The sequence below is a fragment of the Molothrus ater genome, chromosome 12, assembly GCF_012460135.2.
Source record: "Molothrus ater isolate BHLD 08-10-18 breed brown headed cowbird chromosome 12, BPBGC_Mater_1.1, whole genome shotgun sequence".
Taxonomy (NCBI): domain Eukaryota; kingdom Metazoa; phylum Chordata; class Aves; order Passeriformes; family Icteridae; genus Molothrus; species Molothrus ater.
This window is the reverse complement of record NC_050489.2, coordinates 17457002-17482888: the sequence shown is the minus strand read 5'-3', so window position 1 is coordinate 17482888 and position 25887 is coordinate 17457002. Positions and strand designations below refer to the sequence as shown.

General features: G+C 42.9%; 1 protein-coding gene across 2 annotated transcripts in view; it reads right to left on the bottom strand.

The window, feature by feature from the left end:
• CDH13 (cadherin 13) overlaps positions 1-25887 on the bottom strand; it is a 449240-nt gene that overhangs the window by 46202 nt on the left and 377151 nt on the right. The gene's annotated exons all lie outside the window — the stretch shown is intronic.

Below are 25887 nucleotides of genomic sequence, written 5' to 3'. Positions count from 1 at the left end.
TCTCACAAAAACCATTCCCAGAGCATTTTTTTGAGGCCTTGCTCTAAGACACTCAGAAATAATTGGACCTCATGCTACCACTTTGTCTGCATAACTAAAAGTCAGTGCTGCTCTCTTCTGTGCAGTGGAAGGATTTTTTTATGACCTTGTGAAATGCGTTGCTGGACGATTCAACCCTGTAAGAAAATTCTAGTTTATTCTCCATCATTCTTATTTATGCAGGAAAAAAAGCATTAAGCAAACCGTTGGAAAAGCTTGCAAGGGTCAGACTTAATAACACTCCTCACCTTTCAAGTGCTTGAGGCTGACGTGCTAAAAGCACTGCATGTAAGAGTGATAAGATAATACCTGCTTTGGAGGTGGATAAACCAGGCTGATAACAGACCTAATCCTGAGAAGTGCTGAACATCAGCACTGCCATTACAGATCATTAGGAAATCTTAGCATTTCTAGGGATTAAGCCTTCAAAAGTCCAAAATTACAAACTTTAATGACACAAATAGGTTTGGCTGTACGTGTGCTCCTTAAAAGCTGCATCGTTGGTGACAATGCATCACTCAAGGGCAAGAGTCACCCAAGTAGCTTCAAGACCTGAATAAACTAAATGTCTTTTCCTCTGTCTTACAGAACACCAGAAGTCACAACATTGCAGAAGAGTTTGGGAAAATACTGAATACAGAAAATGGTGTTTTATTAATATATAGATTTCCCAATCTGGACAAATAGTAGTTAAAGTGGATTTCCTCATATGAAAATAAAGAAAAGATGACTATGTCTTCCCCTGTGTTGTTATCTTTTTTCTTCTTCTTTTTCCAATAGATTTGATTTGTCTTCCCAAACCCTTTTTCAATTTTTCTGTATAACTTGAGTGCATGCATTCAGTTCAAGCTTTCCAACCTGCTTTCATAAAAGGATGACATTATTAACTGGCTATTTCTATCTTCCTTGGTGTATCTAACAAAGCATTTAAAGATTCTTTTGATTTTGATGGTTAATATGTAACAGGTTGTGATTGAGCTTTGTTTCAGACAGTTCATTAAGCTCATTTTCAGTTTAATTAATTCTAAATGATAATACAACAATATTTTCACTTGCTTTGAAATGAATTAAAAGGAAAACTCTATTAAGAATCTTGGAAATAACAGAAGAATGATTACCAAGATTGTGTTCCTTCCAGCTCAGCAAAACGTTTTCACTGTCAAGCAGACTTGGGTACCTCTTACTCTGATTGAAAATAGCCAATTAGCCTGATTGATATTTTTATATTATTTCATATTTTCCCAACTTGACTATGCATAATATGAGACATCAGAACCATAAGGGTCATGATTTTTCCCCGCAAGTGTTCGGCACCCAACAATTTCCCTTCAGCTGCATAAAAAGGTGACCAGGCTTCAAGGAGCCTAATACTAAAGAATCTAACCCTTAGATTTGACCAGGCATCTGCTCCTAATTCATATTGATCCTTGGGAAAAATCTTTTCCTTAATCCTCCAGTCTGATTCAATTAAGAGTTCAGTACTACCTAGCTCACCTTGGGAACTGTTAGGGTAAAATACTGAAAGATATGGCTGTTTGATTCAGATACAATATTGTGAAACCTGTGCAAGAAATTGATTATTTTTACCCCACCAGTGCCAGACTGTGATGGAAAAGGTTGGCATGGTCTGCCAGCTGGTTTAAAACTTATGGAATTTCAGGCTAAGGATGTCTCAATCAAGGATATCTCAACTGGGATTGGCTTTCTTCTGCATCCCCATTTTCCCCTTGTTTAGGAAGAGCTCTCAGGAACTTCAGCTGCAGAGGGAAAGGGCACAAGGACCTGCTGGGGCACAGCACTGCTGAGTTCTGACTCCTGCAGGTCAGGAAATGCCAAATTCCACAGGGAAAGGCTGGGCCAACCAAACAATTCCAGCTGCAGTGGTGCCCTCACCCCCAGTGTCCTTCACATTTGGGAAACAACCACATAAACACAGATATTTGGAGCTGTCTGGAACATTAGACTAAAATCTGTCCAAGATGGATGGAAAAGCAGAATGATCAGACCACAGAAGTTGTCACAGAGGTCTACTCTAAATTTATAATGTGAAAAGTGTAATAAATCACAGATTTGTGATTGCAAAAGACACATATCTACTGTGAAATCCCGTGGCCTAGAAAAATACAGTGTATTTTATCTAGAAGGTGAACTCTTTTGTCTGTTCAGTCACCTTTATTTAAGGAATAAACCTCCCAACATTTAGAAAAATCTGTTATACCGTATCCCTTTCAAAAATAAAAGTAAAAAAGGGAATTTAAAAACTAAGAAAGGGCAAAAATAGGAATTACATTTGGAAACAGAAAAAATAACCACAGGTTTCTCATATTTCACAGTGAAAGGTTTATATTCTCAAAGCTTAACTGGGAAAGTCTGAACAAGTGCTCTGAAATAAAACCCCACAGTGGCTAACACAAATAATTGGATCACAAGTTAATTGATTTTACTCATTTTAAATATCTGCACATCCCCTAAGCACCACTATAAATTAAGAATAAAGGAGATGAGTTCAGTACTTTATTTAAACTGCTATCATTTGGACCCATTTGAACACTAATAACTTGGAAGGAGAATACCCTGGGCCAGAGTGGGTTTGCTGGAAGGAGCTGTGTGAATTTGCTGCTTCTGAGTGTCTGAAATGTGAGGTTAACCTGCTCTGTGATGCGCCATGCTGCCATTTATTGTGCTTATCATCCATACAGCCCAGAGATTTTAGCAATTCTGTCATTTTTAAAGTTTTAGAAATAAAAGGGAGAAAAAAAGATGCAGCTCTTCTATTTCTGTATCCAAAATCTTGTGGCAAAATACACAGAAAATGGACTGATAGAAACTTAGAAGGAAACACTGAGTGAACAGCAGTTAATGGGGAACTGGAAGATTTTGAGGAAATAAAGTGATGGATGTAGAGGAAGAGAGCGAGGCCTGTGAGGGTGCATAAATAGACTGGAAAATGTAACAAATCAGCAACATTTGCCACCACGATGGACTGATGGGGAGCAGATAAGGACACTGGGGTTCTTGTGAGGGGTCACCAGCCTGGCTCCACAGGTCCTGGAGGGTGACAAGGAGCAGCTTTTATTTCTGACAGCACAGGATCAGTGCAGGGATGGCAGGGAGAGCAGGAATGTTCAAACCAGCTGTGCCTGAGCAGAGGAGCCTCAGTCCTCACACTGCTCCTCCCTTGCCCAGACCTTGCAAGCTGAATTTAGTGGTTGTTTCCTGATGGGGCCAGGAGGTGACGCTGAGCCAAATCCCCCTCCCCAGTGAGCTGGTGGGACAGGGCACTGGCAGCTCTTAGGGACAGAAAACTCCTCTGGATGGTCCCGAGACAAAGCAGCCTTGTCAGGGTCTCACCCCAGGCAAAGATCACTTTGCAAAATGTGGATTCTCACCTGAGAATGCAGGCACTGACCCCAGCCCAGCCCCAGCCACTGCTGGAAGTGGTACCCAGCCCATGTGAAAATCGGATTCTTATCAGACAGCCTCGTTTAAAGCTTCTGTAGTGAATGAGATTCTGTTTACTGACTTAGAGCAGATGAAGAGATGAACTGCAGTGCATCAGAGTCACCTGAATGTCTCCTGTCCAGCAGCATCCTGAGCACAAACAGCACCTTTAAAAGCCACCTCAGAGCAGGGCACTGGCACCCAAATGAAAGAGCTGCCACAAGCAGCAAACACAAACAAGAGAAACGTGCCTGGGGTCGGTGATCAGCACCCAATGGCTCATTTAGATTCTGCACGCTGTGATTCCCAATCAGGAATAAACAAATTAAAACTCTGTGTCAGTTTGCATTTATCAGGGTGATATTCCAGTGGAAGGTGTTCTGTGCTGCTATCACGTGTTTGTTTCCTCTCCTATCTATCATAAAAGATGGGAAATAATGGGATGCATTCATTCATATGTCTGTGTTAGAAATTCCACAGAGAAATTGTATTCTTGCAATTATCTCCCTCCACTGAAGCCCACTGCCTTTGTGATCATATTTTGTCTGTCTAATTTCTTGAGAATGTGATGACAAGTTACAGAATCTCTTGCAACCTGCTTGCTCTTTTTGCCTTTTCCTTTGCATGCTGCCATTCAGTACAAATGCACCTGAGCTCCCAGGATTTATTTGCCAAGGAAACAAAGCATTTTCCATAACTCTGTACCTGGAACACCTCCAAGTACAAATGAATTTTCAGAGTGGTCACAAAGGTCTTCATTCTGGATTAATCAGGAATGAGAGTCCCATAAATGTCAGAAATGAGCATTTCAGGTGGAATTCAGTGGGACACAAAGCCCAGCTTGCCAGAGAAGGACAACCCAAGTCACTGGCACTGGAGGTAAGGGTAGTACAAGGAGGAAATTGTATTTTTGCAGTGACCAAAGTGGAGCTGCTGATCCTGCACCCACCTTCCTCCCATCCTTAGGCCTCAGGGTGCTGCCCTGCTGAGCTGGGCCCCTCAAGGGCTCCAAAACTGCACCTGAGCAAAATCAATTTATGCCAAACCCTCCACTGCAGTGACGGAGTGGAAAATGGTGTGGTCAAAGCAAACCTGGTGTTACATCTCCCTAATCTCTTCTGCAGATTTTAAAGGTATTTTACTCCTAAGACCGTGCACAGCCTTTGCTATGAGGACACAGACAGAAGCTCTATTTCACTACAAAAATATCTGCATTGAAGTAATGGATTAGGTTGATGTAAGCTGCACACCAAGCAACAGATGACACACTTGGAAAGCCATTTAGATGAAAGACACCATATAAATATAAAGCATTATCATGGTATGACAAGGATTTGATGGTGTAAACGAGATGCAAAGCAGAAATTATAGCTGTGAGTCACCTAAACAGGCTTTATTATTGCCATTGTCTTACTGCCATAATGCTGGCTCGTAGGCACTGCATTATTTCTTGACTGAAAGTGTTTCTTTCAGCTTATTCTATATTTTTTCTGAGTACATAATATTCTTCCACCTCCCCGGTAAAAGTACAAAAAGAATTCAATCGTACTTTAGAAAAAGAAAACCAAAAAAAAAAAAAACAAAAAACCCTTTCAAATATGTGAAATTGACCATAATAATTTTGGACACATTTTCAGTTTTTACTTTTGGATCATTTTTCACAGCCTCTGCATTTTAAATGCTTTGTGATCTTTCAAGGCACACACCAGTTGCTTTAAAAAGTAAAAGCAGGACTCAGTAATGAAGGGCTGGATGAATATTTTTGTCTGCAAAATCTTTGTCTGCAAGTCTGCAACAAGAGCAACCAAACTGAGAGATCAATTAGGTAAAGGGAAGGCTGAGGATTCAATTCTGCTCTCTGGAACATGGCTACAACATCTGCAAGCTCTGAACTTGGGCCTTTTTATAGAAAAACACAAAGATGCTCAAAAACACTGATATTCATCATGAATGAGAAAAAGAAAGAAAAAAAAAAAAAGGAAGTTTCAGCATGGCTCCATTTTGTTTTGCTGCTCACCAGTCTGCTTGGAAAGGCACTCAAAGAAACTAAGAAAAAAGAACTTCTTAATTAGGCTCCAGGAAAAAGTCCCTCTGGAGCAGTTTTCCACCAGGTTAAAGCCAAATTATTTCTGGGACTGAGACCACTTCAGGTGTTAGAATGAAAAAAAAATGGGGTAAAATGGATGGAGGGAAGGGAAAGGGGAAAAAGGGGAAAAAGGGGAAAAAGGGGAAAAAGGGGAAAAAGGGGAAAAAGGGAAAGGGGAAAAAGGGAAAGGGGAAAAAGGGGAAAAAGGGGAAAAAGGGGAAAAAGGGGAAAAAGGGAAAGGGGAAAAAGGGAAAGGGGAAAAAGGGAAAAGGAACTGCTGGGTTTTGCAGGAGCTGCCTGTAAGGTTGCCAGTGTGAAGGGTCCTCCTGTCCCTCTTGCAGACACAACAAATCTTTGAAAACTTTAGAAGATCTACAGACCAAGATCCTCATAAGAGCCACCAATTAATTTCCAGAACTTTCTCCCTACTTCTTCCCCACAGCAGCACTGAAAGCCCACCCCGAGCTGGTGCTGATTTCAATCCTCTCATTTATGTGCTTGCACAGGACTAAAAAGCCATTTGGGGGCTGTAAGTAAGTGATGGTGAAGGTTACTTGAAAACAGGTGCTTTTTGGAGTTATTTTGAGGATTTTGTTTACACAAGATTACACTCTTCCTCAGCCCAGCTCGCGGCCTCACTGAGCAAAGGCAAAAAGATAATTCTAACATGTATTAATCATATGGTGAATGCCTGCTTCAAAGCCTGCTACCTCCAGGTGTACATCAAATATCTGAGGATGCAGAAGGAAGACAAAGATGCTCTCTATTTTTTTTTTTCCCCGAATATATAAATAATTTAGAAATTATTCATTCTTTTTCACTTTTCCACCTATAAACGCAAGGCTCACTCAGTGGTTTCTGGAATAAATCAAGTACCCACCCATAACTGGACACCTCTAGAATGATGGTTGTATCAGAGAAAAACAAAAACTCCTTCTCCAGGTGGACAGAGCCCAGTGAAAGGCCACTGTACTTATTACATTTAAGGAACTTTTGAGAAAAACCTCAAATAATGATGTTATTCTCGGAGCTATAAAAAATTCCTTCACCACAGGCAGAACAAACCTTATGTTTAAAACAACAGCATGAGAGAAAATGATGCTGTGAGCAGGGCTGGAGGAGCAGCCACTCCTATTCACCTGCCCAGGGAGCAGGCAGAGCTCTGCCTTTCACATTCATGAGGCTCCTTGTGCTGAATGCAGCTCCTCTCGTTTCCTCCTCTGTGCACTTCCCATCCAGGCCAGAGCTCTGCATTCTCTCCAAGATGCTGGATGTCTCCTTTGGTTGGAATGAACTTTAAACAGAATACACCTCTCTGGATTTTTCTTTCTTTTTTTCACCCACCTGATTGGAGGAGCATGAAGATTTTACAGGATTTTTCCCCCCACTTATCCCAGTGATGGTGACAAGGGAAGGAGCTCTTGTTCAATGGTCCTTTTTCATATTTAGCAGAGATTTTTCATACCCAAACCAACTTTGCTGCTGCTGCTGAAGATGAACATCTGAGCATAAATGATGGAACTCACTGATCCTGCCCTACTAAGAGGAAAATCTGGAAGCCGCCTGTGACTCATTTCCTGCCACTCCCAGTTAGAGGTGGGATTCATTTGCTCCAAGGACCTTTAAGGAACAAATTCCTTCCGGTGCTTCCCTGAATGTCACATTTCTGGGGCCTGGACACAGGATGTGTTCAGAAAACACATCTTCTTTCACATGTCACATTTCTGGGGCCTGGACACAGAATGTGTTCAGAAAACACATCTTCTTTCACTGTCCTTTGTGGTTACCTATGCCACAAAGGACCCTGAGCAGCAGGAGAGGTGAATTCACTCCTCTCTGAGTATTAAACTGGTAGAAAAAAAGGAGAATTTTATGACAATACATGGTTTTTTGCTTAAAATTAGCATTAATGTATGGAGAGACCAGTTGATTTGCTAGAAATTTTGGGAAATTGAGGGAAGTGAAGGAGAAATCTCTCTAAGGGCTTTAGTCTGCTCCCAGGTATAAATAAATGCAATGGGCAGAGAGCTGGGCAGTGACAAGACCTTCAGCAGGTGAAACCTATTGATGATTTTTAAATTATTATCATATTTACCTCTAGGAAGCAGACAAGGTATAAAAACTGTATTTTAGTGCTAAAAAGCACTAAACAAATAGAAATTTAAAAAACCCAAACAACAACATAAAAAGAAAGGAATGCTTCATTCTAAACAGGTGAAAGAGCAAAAAATATTCCAGATAAAATTCTAGAGGCACCTTGTTCATCTACTTTGGTACCTTGATAAAGGTAACAGAGCCATATTCTCATTAGTTTAAGACTCCTGGTTTTGCAGAGAGGCAGAAGTTGCAATGAAAATGAGATTTTCTCTGTGTCAGAATCCTTGGCCTGGTTGAGAACAAGCAGCATATGCAGCCAGATGAGAAATCCTGCCTCTTCTGCCCCAGGAGGGCCCTGATTCCAGAGGATGGAATCTTTCCTTGTGCCAGTTCACAGCTGATCGAGGCCCAGGCTGCCAAGAGCAGATGTTCTGACCGTGGTTCAAGCTCTCCATGGGGCCTTGGGTGGGCAGTGCTGAGCAGCCCCAGTCCAAGCATTCAAAGCAACTTGTGTCTCCAGAATATTTCAGCTACAAATCTCAGCAATTCCCCAAACTTCTGGCATTTTAGGTTGTGCCAGCTGATGGGGATGAGATGCCCTAGATTTACAAGCCCCTCCAGCTGAGAGCTGTCTGAAGTTATCCCAGTTTGAAAACTCTATTTTGGAAGCAGATAAGAACTCTGCAAGGTTTCCCACTGTTCCAGTGGAAGCAGGAGGTACAGATGGAAGTTTACAGGCAGCATAATCTGCAGTGATACAGAATCTGCCTGAATTTTAAAAATGAAATCTCGAGCCAGCATTTTGTTTTCTGTGAAAAGCTGAGTGGGGAAAGGAGAATTTGGGCTGAATGCTCCATATTTCAATCCATCTGAACACAATAAGTCTTCCAAGTCTGCTGACAAAGTGATGAATGAACTCTACTGCACATAGTTTCTTCTACTGGATATACAAGATTTTTTTTTTTCCTCAAATTATCCAGTCTACATCCAGTTGGCTCAACATTCATTGAGCAAAACATTACTGCTCTATCAAAAAGCTGTGATACAAGAATAATCATTTAGAGATCAGAGACAGAAGTGAACTTTCATGATTAATGATCCCTTTCCTTTTCTGTTTCCCTCTCATAGCAGAAAAATCTTTATTATACCCTGAACATCCAGGTGAGCACTGAACTCTCATTACCCAGGACGGGAAAGACAAAGACCTGGGGCCTCTAACCCTGTTAGCACAGAAAAATTCTGTTTCCAAGGTCAATAATAAAGACAAATAGCTCTAAATGCAGCGTATTTGACTAATGGCCACGGGTGATGGGAGCCTGCCCATCCAGCACTGGGAGAGGAGCATCCCAAAGGCAGGGGCAGGGCCCTTCTCTGGCAGCTGGGGTGAACCTGCTTTGGAAACTCTGAGCTTTAAACATATATTGCAGCAACAGATGCATGGCTTGGCACTGCACAGCTGTGAAAAGGTCAGGAAAACTCAGCCATGCTAAGTGGATTTATTGCTTTCTGCTTTAAGGCTTCTGATGGCCTCCCTCTCCCACCACCCAGCTCCTTTTGCCAGCGCTCATTTCATCCTTCCTTGAAAGAAAAATATTTGTGCTAAAGGAAAATGAAACATTCCTCTTGCAAGGGCCCGTTGTGTGCTTATTTCTTATCTAGAATGTCACAGAGGGAACATTCAGGGCCCTTTCATTTTCTCACCGGTAATTTATGTTTTCCTACCCAAACACTCTCTGTACACACATCCTTCTGGAGCACAAACACCACTGCAGCCTCAGCTGGATGTGCTTTGTGCCAATGGTTAAGCATTTGCTCCTTTCTGTTAATAAGGAAGATCAAAATGAGCTAAAGGTATTTTTTTCTGTCCTGATACTGAATTTTCTCTGAGCTGCTTAGGGATTGGGGATGAGTGGCAGGACTGCCCAGCTGATGTGTCTGAGCACGGAGAATGAGCAGGGAGGTGAAAACAGCCCGAGGTTGGGCCAGAGAGCAGTGGTGCACACCCAAACTCACAAACACAACACAAACACAGGGAACAGCCTGTCACAACTGCCCTGTGAGGGCTCCAGGGCCCCCCAGTACCTAAAGGGGATTTTTGTGTAGGGATGAAGTGATAGGACAAGGGGGAATGGCTTTAAGAGTTGGATGGGATATTGGGAAGGGATTGTTCCCTGGCACAGGGTGCCCAGGGCAGCTGTGGATCCCTGGAATGTCCAAGGCCAGGTTGGACACTGGGGCTGGGAGCAGCCTGGGACAGTGAAGGTGTCCCTGCCATGGCAGGGGTGGGATGAGGTGAGTTTAAGGTCCCTTCCTGTTGCAGGAAGGTAGAAAAATTATAAAGAAAGGCCTCATAAAATCAGGCCTGCTCTGCTAAATCAGTGCTGGCCTTGTCAAGCTGGCTCTTTGCAAGTTCCCATGTGAAAGCAATGCTGGTGTGAGCAGTTCATCAACATAACAATCTATTCCTGGGTAAAAAACTGCTTCCACCTGTATAAACATTAAATCTATCCCATGAGAACCAGTGCAAAAAAATATGTAAACAGATGAAGAGTAGAGAGATTTGAGGGACAAGTAAAATATCTTTTACTAACCAATAAAGCAATTGGCAAGAAAGCTCCTGACCAACTGGAGTCCCACAAGAGGTCTGTAAAACTGCATAAAAGGAGTTTTGTGAATAAAGAAGGGGCTTTTTCCACCATGAGGAAAATGGAGTCTGTGTGATTTATTCCAATACCCTCCCACCCAAACCATGCTGTGATCCTATGAGCAGCAAAGGGGCTGTCCCAGGGGCACATGCTGGTTCTGGTTCCTGTGAGAGCCATCCCTGGAAGGAGAAGCATCACCCTGAGCGCAGCTGTGCCCCGTGGTGGGGCTGGGGGACAGCACCAGGCACCTCCACAGCCCCTGGCCACCAGAGCTGACACTGCTGGGACGCCCAGATTTTGTGCAATTCCCTTGTGCTGATCCCAGCTGACACTCTGAGATACCTGGAAATCCTTCAGAGGCAGCTTAGGAACCCTCTGATTCCAAGCACACCAAATGTCTCATGCAAATAAAGGCAATTCCCAGGAAACACGGGTGGCACCAGTGAGATAAATAAGAATTTGGTATCACCTTCAGTTTCTATCAAAAAGCTTTTCCACAGGGTTGAATGTTTACTAAATCAGGATTTGTATGAAGAGCATGAGTTCATTAAGAGCCTGTGCTGTTCCTCATTTAGGACTGGATCTCCTCCTGTAGAATCCTCCATGGGATGTGCTCCTGCATCTGCATTGCCATTGCCACACTGGGCTCTTCCCAAGGACAGCCAGAGCAGGAGGAATTAATTGGATCCTGACACACATTTCTAGATACAGATTTTTCACCTGAGCTTGCCAGTTCTAGGGGAAATCATTTTAAGGGACAATAAATACCACTTTATTTCTGTACACAGCAGTGTGATATACTGTAAGCAGCCACCCTTCCTCCCCTTGGAAGGCAGGAAAATGCTGTGCTTGCAGGTGCCTCAGAAACATCTCCTATTTCTTGCCTCTGAGTAAGCTCATAATTAGAGTAGAAACACGAGGAGCAATTTCAATGGAGCTGTAAAACTCCAACAGAAGGAAAAAAAAATCTATTTGAGGTTAGAACAAAATCTTTTTTTAATCTGGCTAATGCTGCTTTTGTGCTGATGCTAATCATTATATTTATGACTAACTGTGGGACATTCCAAAGCATTGACACCTGACTTCACTTACCAGAAAAGCAATCACTTGCAGATATTCAACTTGGTGATTAATGTGTAGATACCTAATTTTTAGTGGATTAAACCATGTTGTATCAATTTGGTGGTCTTTAGGATTTATAATCAAACCCTGGTGACATCTGATTAATGCCAGCTCAGGCTCCCTGAACCTTACAATATTCTTGCTCCTTTGGAGCTCAGATCACAGCAGGCTGATTACCCCCTGATTATCCTGAGTAACTGGGGTCAGAGGTTCCCTGGCACCACAGAGCACATTTAATTCAATCAATTCAGTGAGTGAAGCAGTTGGGGAAAAAAAAAATAAAAATTCCAATTGCTGTAATACAGCATTAGAAAAATTGCCCAGGACTTCTGTGCTCCAAATGAAGAGCATTTTTGCTTAATTTCTAATTTAGTATTCTGCTGGGGTTTGCACCTTCGATTACTTGTGATATTTTCACTCAAAGTCAGGGGCACTGAGCTTGGAGGGAGGAAGGAAAACCAGAGGGAGAAAAGTTGCCTGTGTTAAGCTGGATAATGACCTCTGTGCCAGGCTCCCACAGGCTGGCACAGCTCAGCTCTGCCTTTCCTGGTCAGCCCTCTCCACAGGTCACTCACAAACTCCTCCTGGTTCTCACTGCCTGGCCCTTTTGCCACTGCCAGATTTTGGTCTTTCCCTTCTGGTGGATTTTCACTGTTGAGCTGAGAATCACTTCATTTTCCTGGCAAGCAGGGAGACTTTGATCAGCTGTGGCAGAGCACAGGGGTGATTTCAGACAGCCCAGTGCCCTCCTGGCTGCTCACAGGACTTGGGGAGCTCATTAAAGACTCCACTCTGGACCTCAGCCTCCTTCAGCACCAGGGGCTGTGGCTGGCATGAAACACAAAAATCTCCTCTTGTTCACCCCGAAACCTCGAGGCATTCACACACCGGTGTCCAGCACTCAGTCTGGCTCCTGAGAGGGAGCTTTGCATCCTGCATGAGGCTCCTGAGCCTGCTGCCACACAAAGATTCCTTAGTGTGCATCCTGAGTCTGCCTCTGCCCTGGGGCGGGTGACGGTCACAGCTCCAGGCACCGCTCAGAGGGGCAGGGAAGGATCTAACAAGGGTGAGGGACATCACAGACAGGACATTTGGACCTACTGTGGAGCTTCAGGCCAAGCAACACACAAAAATGTGTTCTCAAAGACATAAACATGACCCCAAATGATCCCAAGGGCAAATGGTCAGCGTGGGCATCCCCTTTGTCCTGGCAAAACACCCCAGGAGTTACAGTTCCCCACAGCAGCCTGGCCACAAACTCTGGGATGGAACCAAACCGAACCAAACCAAACCAAACCAAACCATTCCATGGCCCACAGGAGCCAGGAAATGGTGAGAGAAACAGCAGGAAAAGGGGTAGGAGCTGAGAAAGGTGAGTACAACACTTTTACATCTGCCCTATTATCACTATTGAAAATTTTTCTATTGAATTTTTTTCTAAGTTGAAGAATGTTTGTTCATTTGTTTCAGTAATTCAGTGAGGATTAATAATGATTCTTGGATTTGGATGAACTTAGATTAGTTTTCAATTTTATGAACATTGAATTCTTGGCTTTATGTATAAGGTGGGCTTCCCTTTGCCCACCAACAAGGTTTGAATGTAAAAATACAACATCAGGGTTAGCCATTACCTGCAATGCTTCATCAGAGATTAAAGCAACTTTCTGGAGTAGAATTCTTTAATAAAGGAAATGAAGTCTTAGACCTCTGTTTTCTCTGCAAGCAGGAGAAAGTTGCAATTTAATTTTCCTCTTGCCCACAGAGAAGATCCATTTTCTGTGTGTTTCTTTGGGGTTCCTTGGAATGAAGAATGCTATATGGTTATAAAACATTCTCTTAATGAAGTTCACTCTCAACTATGCCTGGAATTGATGAATTTCCTCCTGAACCCCTGGGCACGTTTGCCCACAGGACAAGCCCTGGCACAGCTGTCAGCATTCCTTACCTTAAGAGAAGCCCAGAACAGGAGCTGCAGGACAGAAGTTTGGTGTTTTAGAGAGGATCACAGTGTCCCTAAATGGGACATAAAGCTGGAACCTTTAGACAGTGCCTATAGAGCCCTACACAGTGCCTGCAGGCTCTCCTTTGGGTGTGAAATATTCCCAGCCTGTCCTACAACAAAATCCAAAACAAATAAAAAGACAACACCCAGATGACTTAATCAATTCTCCACATCAAACACAAGACCACAGGTAGAGAGGAAGAAACACAGCAGCAAAACCCCATCACATCAAAGCCCTCAAAAATCCATACACCATTCTCCTCCTGTGCTGAGGATGAAAGAAGACGACACCACAGACAGCAGATGTTGGTTTTATCACTTATTCTGTGCTGGAAGAAGAATTGTGGACAATAAAAGGGATTTGATGTTGTGCAAACAGCAAAACTCAGTGGAGAAGTGCAGGGAGTTGCTGCTCATGCAGGGCAGAGGCAGGAACTGTTCACTGGGTCACAGCCCCTGGTTCCTGCCCACAGCAGGAAGGAAAGCAGCCCTGGGACACACAGAGGTCTGAAGCACATGGCCTGGGATAATTCTGGGTGCCAAAGGGGCTGCTGTGCATAAAAGGATTGTCTGGGTGTCACCTGCACAGGGACAAGGCCAAGAACTGCTGGGCTTCACTGGGAAATCCTCAGATTTCATATCCCTCAGATATGAAGAAAAACCTGCAGGGAAGCTCAAGGGCTGTGGAGGATTGCTGGCACATCACAGGCACTGTAACCTCAAAGCTCTTAAAGGAAAAATAAGAGAAAATTGGAAATTACATAAATAGGAGGGAGGAATTTGAAGATATCTTGAGAACCCTTCCCTGAAACTTCCATGAGAAACCCAAATCCAAGAATCTCTGCAGAACAAAACACATATCCCTGATTTTCTAACATTTTAAGGCTCATGATGCTCATGAACACCCAGGAAGTTCATTGGATTGCCATGATTTGGGTTTTTTTTCTGTGCCAAAACCAAGTGACAAGAAAGAATTTCCTGACTGAGATTCCAGTCTGAAACTCCCCTTCATCCAAGACTTCCCCATCATCCAAGACTCTTCCCTATGCTGGGTTTGGTGCTGGCAGCTGGAGATACAGGGTGGAACAGCAAAATAACACTTGCCCTCCTTCCTGCAGATAAAAATTTTGCCTGTGGCTTTCCTAGCTGGTCGTGTCCTCTTTTGGCAACAAAATGTAAGGAAAAGGGAGAGGAAAATAACTCTGATCTCAGCCTGGGGAAGGATCCAAAGGAGACAAGAGTGGCAAAACTAGATATCAAAATTTAGTTGTTTTGAGGCTGCAGTGTGGCCACTGTAGCACAATTGCTGCTCAAATTAGAACTCCTCCATTTTATTAGTGAATTAAAACCCTTCCCTTGCAGACCTGCAGGAGCAAACTGCTCCTGCCATGCAGACGAGATTTCTGAAGGAAATCATGCTTTTAACGAATCTCAGCCATTACTTCATCATTTTCCTGAATTGTCTGGCAAAAAGGAATTTAAAGGCCTGCGTTTAAATTCTGGAGCAGCTATGAAATGAAGAAAACAGATTGATTTGCATTCTGTTCCACTCCTCTCTTTGCCAAAGTGATTTTTATTAAAAAAAACCCCTAAAAATTAAAAAGACTTAAACCCCACAATCTGAGCCTGAGAATTCAGTTTTCACTGTTTTTTTTTTTTAATTTCCTTACAATATAAAGCTTTAGAAATAGGGTTTACAGAAGAAATGCTGCCAGAACCCCTAGAATGTGTCATCCACTCATTCCTCACATGGAATTAAAGCAAAATGCCAGCCTTGCATTGCCCACAAACCCTGCCAACAAATAAGGATTGTGACAGGCTGAGAGCACTGTCTGGGGTTTTTATGCTCATTTTTTTCCATGGCAACATCTCTGTTTCACATGCATGGTTTCATTCCCTCCAATCTCTGCATTGTCTTGTTTGGTTTATGCCTTCCAGGAGCACCTGCCACGTCTCCACTCTGCTGCAAGGCACAGAAATCACGTTTGAAGTGGCTGGGGCCAGTTGACACTTGTTCCTCAGCCATAAATTTCACTCCAATCACACCCAACCTTCTCACCTCTCCCACTTCCTATTATTTGTCCCTTCCTTGGTTTCCTCCAACATCCAGCTGAGTGTCCTGGATTGCCAAGAAAATTGTGTTCTGCTTGCCACTGTCTTCTGTTCAGTGAGTGGTTTTCCTTATCTCTTCCACACCCAATCCTCTCTCAGGGGAGCCATCTGCTGATAACAGCTACTGAATGTCCCTGCATGGCTGATAAGAACTACAGCATCCCACTGGGAGATGTGAGCCCAGAGGGAGGAGCCAAGCATTCCTACCTGGTTATAATCTGGGGATTCTGGAACACCAGCACAGCTCTGCCCAGAGGGAGGAGCCAAGCATTCCTGCCTGGATATAATCTGAGATTCTGGAACACCAGCACAGCTCTGCCCAGAGGGAGGAGCCAAGCATTCCTGCCTGGATAGAATCTGGAGATTCTGGAACACCAGCACGGCTTCTGCACTGGATTGCCCAGAGGAACAGCAGCTGCCTCTTGCCCTGGATGTTCAGAGGCAGAGACTGCACCTTTCTCCAGGATCCCTGCTCCAGCAGAACCACCCCTGACACTGCAGGAGGGCTGAGCCACATTTCCAATGGTTCTGCTGCCCACACCCTGACCCACAGGGTGTCAGGTTGGGTTCTGACTCTGTCAGTGTTGTTTTGGTTCACTGCATTGTTTATTTTATCTTCTTATTTTCTTCCCTAATAAAGAACTGTTCTTCCTGCTCCCATTTTCTTAAATGAGAGCCTCCCCCCCATAATTTCAAATTTATAACAATTTGGAGGAAGGGGGTTTACATTTTCCATTTCAGGGGAGGCTCCTGCCTTCCTTAGCAGACACCCGTCTGTCCAAACCAAGACTCTGAGAAATTGCATCTCCTCCACTGGCACTGCAAGTGCCAGCCCAAAAGAACAAACACAGCCGCCCTGTGCCACCTTGTCCTGTTGGGGACAGTGTCCTTGGAGGCCACCTGCACAGACAGCAAGGGACTTTTCCACTCAGATCCAGGGTGCCCCAGGGCCTGGGTTTTGAGAACAGCCTTGAAGAGATGGGATTTAAATTGTATTGAGGGCATTAGCCTAAAGTGAATGAAGAGGAGAGTATGCTTCTCGTTTCTCTCCCCAGAGTGATAAATGTGAGAGTCGAATATTTCTTTTTCTTTTTTTTTTTTTTCTAAGGCGAAGAAAATGGGAAACCAACATGGATTTCAGGCACATGAGAAATAGCTTATGAATTTAGATGATAGTTCAGCAGAAATAAATTGTACATCTGTTCATTCATTTTAATAAAGCAGGGAAATGACACGCTGCTGGAGCCTTTGGAGAATGCTGAGATTTTTAAATGATGATCCTATAATAATAGCATTAACATTTGTAATGCTGTCCATACTTTAGGAATTTAAGAAAAATACATTGATGGGATAAGTGAGCTTCAACCTATAGTCTGGACTCCAGGCATTAAAAAGTGAATAAGGTGCTTCCTGAATACTCCCAAATTAGTTCAGCAAAGGCTCTACAATGGCCTTCCCATGTAACACAGAAAATCATCTCAGTGTGTGTTGATAAAGCTTATTATTTCTGAATAAATAATTTAAATGGGCAACAAGTAGCTGAATTTCTGCTGACTAGAACCCCAGTCTTCATTTATAGGCAGCTCAAGTGGAGTGTTTATTTGAAAGTAATCCATGGAAGAAGCCAATAGGATGTTTTTCCTGGCTGTATGGATGCATGTGAAGATGTCCCTTCTTCTGCTGAATTCAGGCAGGAATAGAACCTTTCCCTTGCGTCTCCCATAGCACAGAAGTTAGAAATGAAAAAAGCTTCATTGCTTCCTTGTTTCTATGCTGCCATTATTTACAAAGCCAATGAGAAAATTTAAGAGATAAACCAGTGAGACTGCAGGGGATGGTGCATTTTAAAAGCTATGTTTTGATTTTCCAAACTGATCTCCATGGGAAATAATAAATTAGGAGTTCAATAATAACTGCCGTGTTCCCTTTAAAAGCTCAATTATTAAGATCATTAAAATTTTCTTTTAATTGATTGCATTAGAGCAATTGCTGCTGGAGTAAGGAGATTCTAAAACTGATTAGTCCTCACATATTGCTCTTTGATCAGCTGGGATAACCCTCACCCAAGGCAAGGGAAACAGGCAAGTCTGAAATCCTTGAGAAGTGGAGAAATTCACCTAAAATTACATCTGAGAACCCAAGATCTTTTAATAATATCCTGACACTGTTCCCTACTGGCACCAAAGGAGCTCAGGCTGAACTCTTGGATCTTTGCAAAGCAGAGATTTCCCAGAGGTGCTGCTGGGAGCCAGCAGAGCTGGCAGAAACCCCTCAGTGCTGCCATCCCTGATTGATCCAGCAGCACCTGAGAGTGGCCCTGTGCTCCCTGTGCTCCCCGCAGCTCCAGCAGGCAGCCAAAAACAACCGCAGCAGGCAGCCCAGGTAAACAAGGCTCTTTGTGATTTGGTTCTCTCCTGAGTACAGGGGGATTGAAGGAAAGAAATACCCCTGGGACACAGAGGACCTCTGGGTGAACACTGCCCAGCCACAGAACCCTCACAGATTTATTGACTGGAACTGCATTTTAAGCATTTGCCTGGAGGAAAGGAAACAGCTCCCAGGCATGTCAGGCAGCCCTGGTACAGGGCAGGGCAAAGCTGTTTGTGCCAGGAATATCAGGCAGTGCCTGTGTCACAGGAAAAGGACATTAAAGAGTTCAACATCTGCAGGCAAAGTTGAATTTATTTACTTATGGCTTCAATTATTATTTAAGAAGGAAAATTTGAAAAGGTCAGAACTGCTAAATCAGAAAGCCTGCCCTTCATTTGTCTCCAAACATACACAGGTTTCTTAGCTTGCTTCAGCACTGGATCAATTAATCAGAAACAATGTTCTTTGTTTTCAAATGCCAGTTGTGTTATTTCTAAATATGGAAATATTTTGTGTTATTTCCAAATTCACCTGTTGATCTTAGAGCTCTTTCCCAACCTGAATGATTCTGTGGCTCTGTGAAACAGAGAAATAAATCCAAGTTTCATTTTTGTTTTAACCCATGTTAGAAAATGCAGCTTTAGAAAAACAAAATATCAGGTCTTCAGTGTAGGTAGGCAGACACCTGTGGCCTGTGTTCTATTCATATATATGCACAGAAATCCAGATTTACTTCCCAGTCTAAAACTGCACTCCCATCTCCATCTGGATGGGAGCCACAGCTTGGATGCAGGCAGTTAAGAATATCAATACTACAGATAAATCTTCTTCCCTGATATTATTTCAGACAACTGTTGGTTTAGATTTAAGCTTATTTAGCAGGATTGATCTTCCTTATGTTTCTTTCAAAACTTCCTCACATAATTAGTTTGATTTTTTAAACTTTATATATTTTTTTTCAGCTGAGAGATTGCTTTCAACCCTTTAAACTTCTTGAGGACAGCAGTGCTCTGCTCACCATCAGTCTTCTAAATGAAACAAAATCATTGATCTAAGAACCTCTGACAGTACCAGTTAATGTATGGGCACTGCCAGCCTCGGTGGCTGGAGATGGGCAGAACAAATGAGCTGGGGAGGAGGAAATAAAGCTTCAAAGGAACAAACGAGGGGATGTGTGCAAGCCAACAGCCACGGGGCTGGATTTATAGAAGGCAGGCAAAGGGTGTGCACAGACTGGGCAAATATTCAGCTTAAGGCACTGAAAACAAAGAGGTGGCTCCCAGGGGAAGCAGGGGATGAGGGCATGAGGAAGAGTTCACTGGGGGGTGGGATCAAGGGATGGGAAAAGGAAGGTCTTCCAGAAGTGAGAAAAAAAGGGGAAAATCATGGGGACAGGATGGGGATCATGAGAGGACAAAGGTCGGAACCCGGTTTTGGTGGTATAGTACAAAAAAAAGTTTTCTATGCAGAAAGAGAGGGGAGAAGTGGTGAAAATAAGAGCAGAGAGAAAGGGGAGTCACCGAGCAAAAAGCAGTCAGGGATCCATCTCTGGAGAGTCTGGGAGCTCTGAGGCAGCAGCTGGAAACAGGAGCAGAGGGGCTGAAGGAATGTCAGGTGATCAGGCTTGAGCACTTTGGGAGAAAGGGAAATTTAAAGCTAATTATTAAAATTCAAAGAAGGCTCCTGGCAGAATTCTAACTAAAGAATAGGCTCAGAAGGGAGAAAATCCAAGAGTTTGCTCTTTTGTTAGTTGGAATGGGGAAGTTTGTTTTGTCTTAAAAAAAGGGAATGATGCAACAGGCAGAAGGAACATTGAAGGATAAATTTTAGCACTGGGCAAATTAAATATCAAGGAGAGGACACAAGTGATTAGCACAGGGAAGTGAAAAAAAAATCTCTCTATAAAAGCTGCATCAAGAGGAGAACAGGAGTTAGAATAAAAACTCCAAAGGACTGGCTGTAGAGCATTAGTGTTGGAGGGAAAGATAGGGTGAGGAAAACAACTGCGATGAATGGACTTTTCCTAATTTGGTCAAAGTCTAGGATGGGAAAGGGAAGAAAACATCAATTCTCTGTGTAGAGCTGGGCTTACACTTTTTTGTGACATATGGACTGAGAACACAGGGGAACACATTTGTAAAAACAAATAAATATTAAGTGACTGTTGGACAGACGGCTGGAGAAAGGGCTCCCCTTTCAGCAAATAAGCATCTGGAACTCTAAGGCAAACAAGTCCTGGAAACAAGCCAAAGTGGGAACTAAAGGATATGAATAAATTCCACTTCTGAACCATTTTCCTCAAAAGAGACCATAACTGCAAGGAGTCCTGTAAGAACCCCTTAATCTGTTTTTCGTTACATGTAACTACACCATTTTCATTCCACTAAGTTCAAGACACAACCAGGCCTGTATAATTTTATTTCTTCCCAAATGAATATCTTTCACAGGCATTTGCTAAAAATTTTATTTGAATAAACCTACAACTCCTTTTAGCATGGTGACTTTACCCATTGTCTATTTTAATGCTTCAGGGCAGAAAGCAAAAAGATATTTTGTCTAAATAATCCTGACACTTTGATTCGTGTGCACAGATGGTTGGCAAATTTCGGAGTAGCCAAATCAGTTTTAGTGTTGCTGAGAAAAATCTTAAAATCTCACTTGTCAGTGAAGGAATTGATAAACTGATCACAAAACTCATTTCACTCTAGTGGAATGACCCAAGCAGCCACATAAACTATTATTTTTGAATGAATAGACTTCAGCTTTACAAATTCCCTCTGCTCAAATAAACTGCAGCTATGATACCAGCTCACACATATTCTGTAATTGGTATTAAATAGGGTTTTGTCTGCTGCAAATTGAATATGTTAAGATCTATAGTGTGTTATCATGTTTAATCCTGCTTTAAAACAGAACTCCCACAGATGCTGCAGGCATATTAACAGTGTGGGTTTCTGAACTCGTGGGATTACAGTGATATTTGCAACACATCTAACAATTCCTCTATTTGTTACTTCTCCAATCAGCTGCACTGTGTCAGACAAAGAGGTTTAGAATTCTTGGTATTTCTGTTGAGATTCTGCATTCCTCAGGTGAGGAACTGAAATAATTTATACATGGAGTAAAAAGTCCTTCAAGGCCAAAAAGGTAATACCTGGTCATCTGTTCCTCACTGCCTGACCCACAATTTACATTCTGAATTACTTTAGACAGAAAGAGGGAAGATTAGATTGGATATTAGGGAGAAATTGTTCCCTATGAGGGTGGGGAGGCCCTGGCACAAGCTGAGGGTGCCCCTGGATCCCTGGAAGTGTCCGAGGCCAGGTTGGACAGGGCTTGGAGCAGCCTGGGATGGTGGAAGGGGTCCCTGCCACAGTGATACCTTGGGAAGGCTGAGCTGGAGCAGAGGCTGGGCAGAGCTAAAGAGTAAAGCAGGGATTTATTAAAAGGATCTCCTCAATGGATGCACCTTGGGCAGTACAAGAGCCTAGCCAGGGCTGCACCCAAGGTGAACCAAAATGGTCCCAAAACGAACCCAAGATGGACCAAAATGGTCCCAAAGTGAACCCAAGATGAACCAAAATGGTCCCAAAATGAACCCAGGATGAACCAAAATGGTCCCAAAGTGAACCCAAGATGAACCAAATGGTCCCAAAATGAACCCAAGATGAACCAAAATGGTCCCAAAATGCCCGAGCGCTCCCGGGGTCTCTCCCTGGGATCAGTTCTGCTCCATTTGCATCTTGCAGTTCATTGTCCCATTCCAGCTTTAGCCCCTGCAGTCCCATCCTTGTTTTTCTCTCTCCAGCCCACGGGGTTTGTGCTCCTGGGCTGAGATTTGGATCATTTGTCCTTGGTGCCCAGCTGGAGCAGGAATTGTTTTGTGTCCCTGCTCTGTGCACAGAGCTCAGCATCCCCTGATGTGAACCCAGACCCACACACTGAAGCAGCACAGAATGTGGAAAATAGAAAAGCCAAAACCTGAGGCATCAATGGCAAAAGGAATGAGATGATTTTAAGGTCCCTTGCAACCCAAATCATTCTGGGATTCTATGAACAAGACAATGATGATTTAGGAGCCACTCTGCAATGAGCACCACATGTAGAAATCACTGTTTCCACACCAAGGTTTTTTTCAGCTGGATGTCACACAGTCAAACGAGGTCTCCCAAAAGAGACTCCCAAAGTTAATTTCAGAAAGGAGATTGATGCATCATTTTATATCTTGATCTGAAGGAAACTGTGTGAATCTTCTTGGAAGTCTCTGTGTCACCTGCCAGCACTCAGTGTTGGAGCTGGAATTCCTTGGACAGTTTGTGAAGTTCAATATGCCATGAATGCTCTGGGAGAAGAGTGAAATCAAAGGGCATTCCCATGGACTGCTTCACCAGTACATTTAGAGCAGTTATATTATATATCATAATATTATATATTACAATATTATATTTATATAATAATATTATGCATTACAGGGAAAATACTCAAAATTTAAAATGTCCAATTGAAATCTGTAGAAAACAGTCCTAATTTGATTTGAAGACAACTGCAAAATTCCAGCTGGAGGGGTTTCTTTGGGATTTTTTTTTTTGTTTTTTTTTTTTTTTTTGTTTGTTTTTTGTTTAATTGGAAAAGCACATACCCACTCCTGGCAATGATTGCTAATAATTATTTTTATACAGCTTCCCTGAATAAGTGATCCAAAACTAGACCTGGAGACATTACATTATCTTTGTTTAGCTTGTGCTTCCCTCAAGAGCCTTTGTCTGAGCCTTCCTTCCTTTTTAATTTCTAATTTCTACTCTCCAGCTCCTCACCCAAATGTGTTTGTGCTACAGGTACTCCAAACTCTCACTGCTACTGCTTACTTTGTAATCCTGACCTTAAAATCTGTTGTAAAGTTCACACTTCATGGACCACGTTGAGGAAGCACATTAACCTTCATTTCTTGGGGAAGAGAGCAGTAAATTGTGGGGTTTTATGGCTTTTCTGCTGCTTGCAGGGTTTGGGTATTTGCTGCTTGCAGAAGCAGATGGAAGAAGCCTTTGGAGGATAAGGCAGCAGAGGATTTTTGGGTTTGTGGTGAGAATTTGCCAGCTGCAGAGAGAATTGCTGTTACTGCCATGGAGCTGCTGCTGACTTCCCAAGCACAACCCCAGGCTTGCAGAAGGCAAAGGAGTTGGCATCAGGGTGGCTCAGATCAGCTGAGGACAGCAAATCAGGGCAGCTAAACAAAGGGCAGGGAAGGAACAGTGACAAAAAGGGGGGACAAAAAGGGAAAAGGACTGGCAAAAATGCAAGTTTGCTGTGTGAGCCTACTTGGAGAGCAGGAGTGCTGGGAGGAAAATCAGATGTGGAGGAGCAGCACAGTGCCTTTGTGTTCCTCCCCAAATTCCCACTGTTTGAATGACCATTTCTATTCACGGACCCTTTCCTGCATTGTACAAGTGTTTCTCAGCTGCTCCCAGGTTATAAAGCAGGCACTCTGTTGTTTTATGCACCACTAAAATGTGTTTATCTGGAGATTAAATAGACAACTTCATGTATTTCCTGACCTTGGTGGAGAGAAACAAAGCAATGAGCTCGCCCCTCACGAGCAGAGATAAATGTGGGAATCTGCTGCCTCCTGCCAGGCAGCACATCCAGCCCTAATTATGTGATAAGTGCATGGACTCCGTGTTAAACATATTTTGCAAAAGTTCTTGAACAAAGTGCTTACACTGGTTATGCAGATAGCTTGCTGAAAGCCACATGAATACAGATTATTATGCACACAGTGTGAATCTGGATGAGTCCAGGAACCACTGGTCTTCCAAACAATGTTATTTCATTTGGTTTGGTTTCTTGCTGAAGAGGTCTCTGTCTCACTCAATGCACAGAATAATCGTGTTTGTTTTCCTTTCTCTGAAATTATTCTACTCTTGAAAGCGCTACAGCAGAGTATTTGTTGTTAAGGTTGTTGGTAATTCAATCCTGAGTGGTGCTGAGCATTTCTGATCACATGAGAATCCTCAAGCCAGCTAATTCTGATAAAAACTGACACACAATATTCAAGAAGAAGTAAAAAAAAAACAAACAAAAAGCGTAATTTCATTATCCAGATAGCCAGACTGTTTAAATAAGTCTTCCAGATGTCCTTGGTTTGGGAGCACCACAACACAACTGAGAAATATTAATAAACCTTCTTCTTGATCATGGGCATTTTTCCAGGTTATTTGAAAGTTTTTAGAAGAGAGACAGATATTTGGAATCCTAATTCCACTGCGAGTCCAAGCAATCTCTGCTCCTAAACCCAGATTTTTGAACTCCTGTGGGCACCAGATGTCTTCACAGCTACTTTATTAAGTCCAGTAATATTTTTAAAATTATTTTTGACATCTAAAATTATTTAAGGGAAAAAAAAAAGAAGGGGTGTCTACATGACTGTTATTTAGATTTTAGATTCCTAAACTGCTTATGTGATTTTGAAACCTCTTCTATAAGTCATGACAGCTCAGAAAACTCTGGATGCCATGAACTGTACCATGGGTGAGACCATTTATTAACCATGAAGCAATGGTATAGTCACTGAAAATTAAATTTCATTTTGAAATTAAATTTCATTTTGCAGTGACAACAGAATGCTCACAGTCTTCATTTAGAAAACAAAACATTTGCTGCTATTTAGATGTTTGCTTCCTTTCATAAATTCTGCCTCTCACACATAAAAAATATGCCAGGTAAAATCTTTCATTTGCTTTCAAGGAGACTTTTGGGCACTTGGAGCTATGTCAAGTGTGTTAGTGAACTGCTGCAAGAGGATGAAGTGGAAATAAAGCTGAGTGAAAAGGTCAGTGCAAATATTTATCCAATGCAGAGGCTTCTGAAGGTTAAGATATGCTCCAGGAGCCTTTCCAGCTGTATCTACAACTCTACAAAAAGCAAGGGTGGCCCAAGAGCTCCTCTCTGGTGATCCCCAGCCATCCTGAAGCTGCTCTTTGTGCCAAAGTTTACTGACAGCTGGAGAGGCTTTGCCCTGCTCTGTTGAGTTCCTGCATGAATTCTGATTTCTCTGCATGTAAATTGTCTCACAGCCCAAAAAATGGGAGCCAAATGGAAATTCCAATATGCATTCTGCTCATGTGATTTTGCTGCAATGGTTTTATCCAGGCCACAAAACTCTTCCTGCTGACAAATCAGCGCTGGGGGAGTTTGATCCAATTTGAGCAGGCTGCTGGAATTTCAGATTGGTTCAGGCTATAATGAAACTCTGATTCTTAACTCTCAGCCTGGCAGGGGTTTGTCATCTGCTCAGATCTGGTGCTGCTGCTCCAGCCCCTCAGCCCTGCCAAAATGCAGCAGGTGAGAGCAGTTTGTGGGGTGGGAAGAACCCAACGTGGTTTTATTGTCCCCAGCTCCCTGAGCCTCCCTGGCAGCTCCTGCTGCTTTTCTCTCTGTTCTGCCTGGTTTGCTCTGTGATTTCCACCCCAGCAGGGACGGGGAGAGGGCTGCAGCCCTGGCCTCGCTGCCCAGCTGGGTTTTAGCACCTCTCTGGCTCTGTTTTCCACACACTTGTGGCTCTCTGTCACGGACATATTTTATGAAAAATTATTTTGCTGGGATCTTTCCTCCTGAGAAGCTGAGAGGCCTCAGAAATGAAATGCAAACAATGGTTATCTGCTGCTGTGGAATGCAACAGGTGCATCTGGGATTGGTCTCATGTGGTTGTTTCTAATTAATGGCCAATCACAGCCCAGCTGTCTCAGACTCTCTGGTCAGCCACAAGATTTTATGATCATTCCATTCCTTTCTATTCCTTTCAAGCCTTCTGATGAAATCCTTTCTTCTATTCTTTTAGTATAGTTCTAATATACCATTTTCTGTTAATAAAATATAATATATCATAAAATAATAAATCAGCCTTCTGAAACATGGAGTCAAGATTCTCATCTATTCCCTCATCCTGGGACCCCTGCAAACACCACCACAGTTCTCAC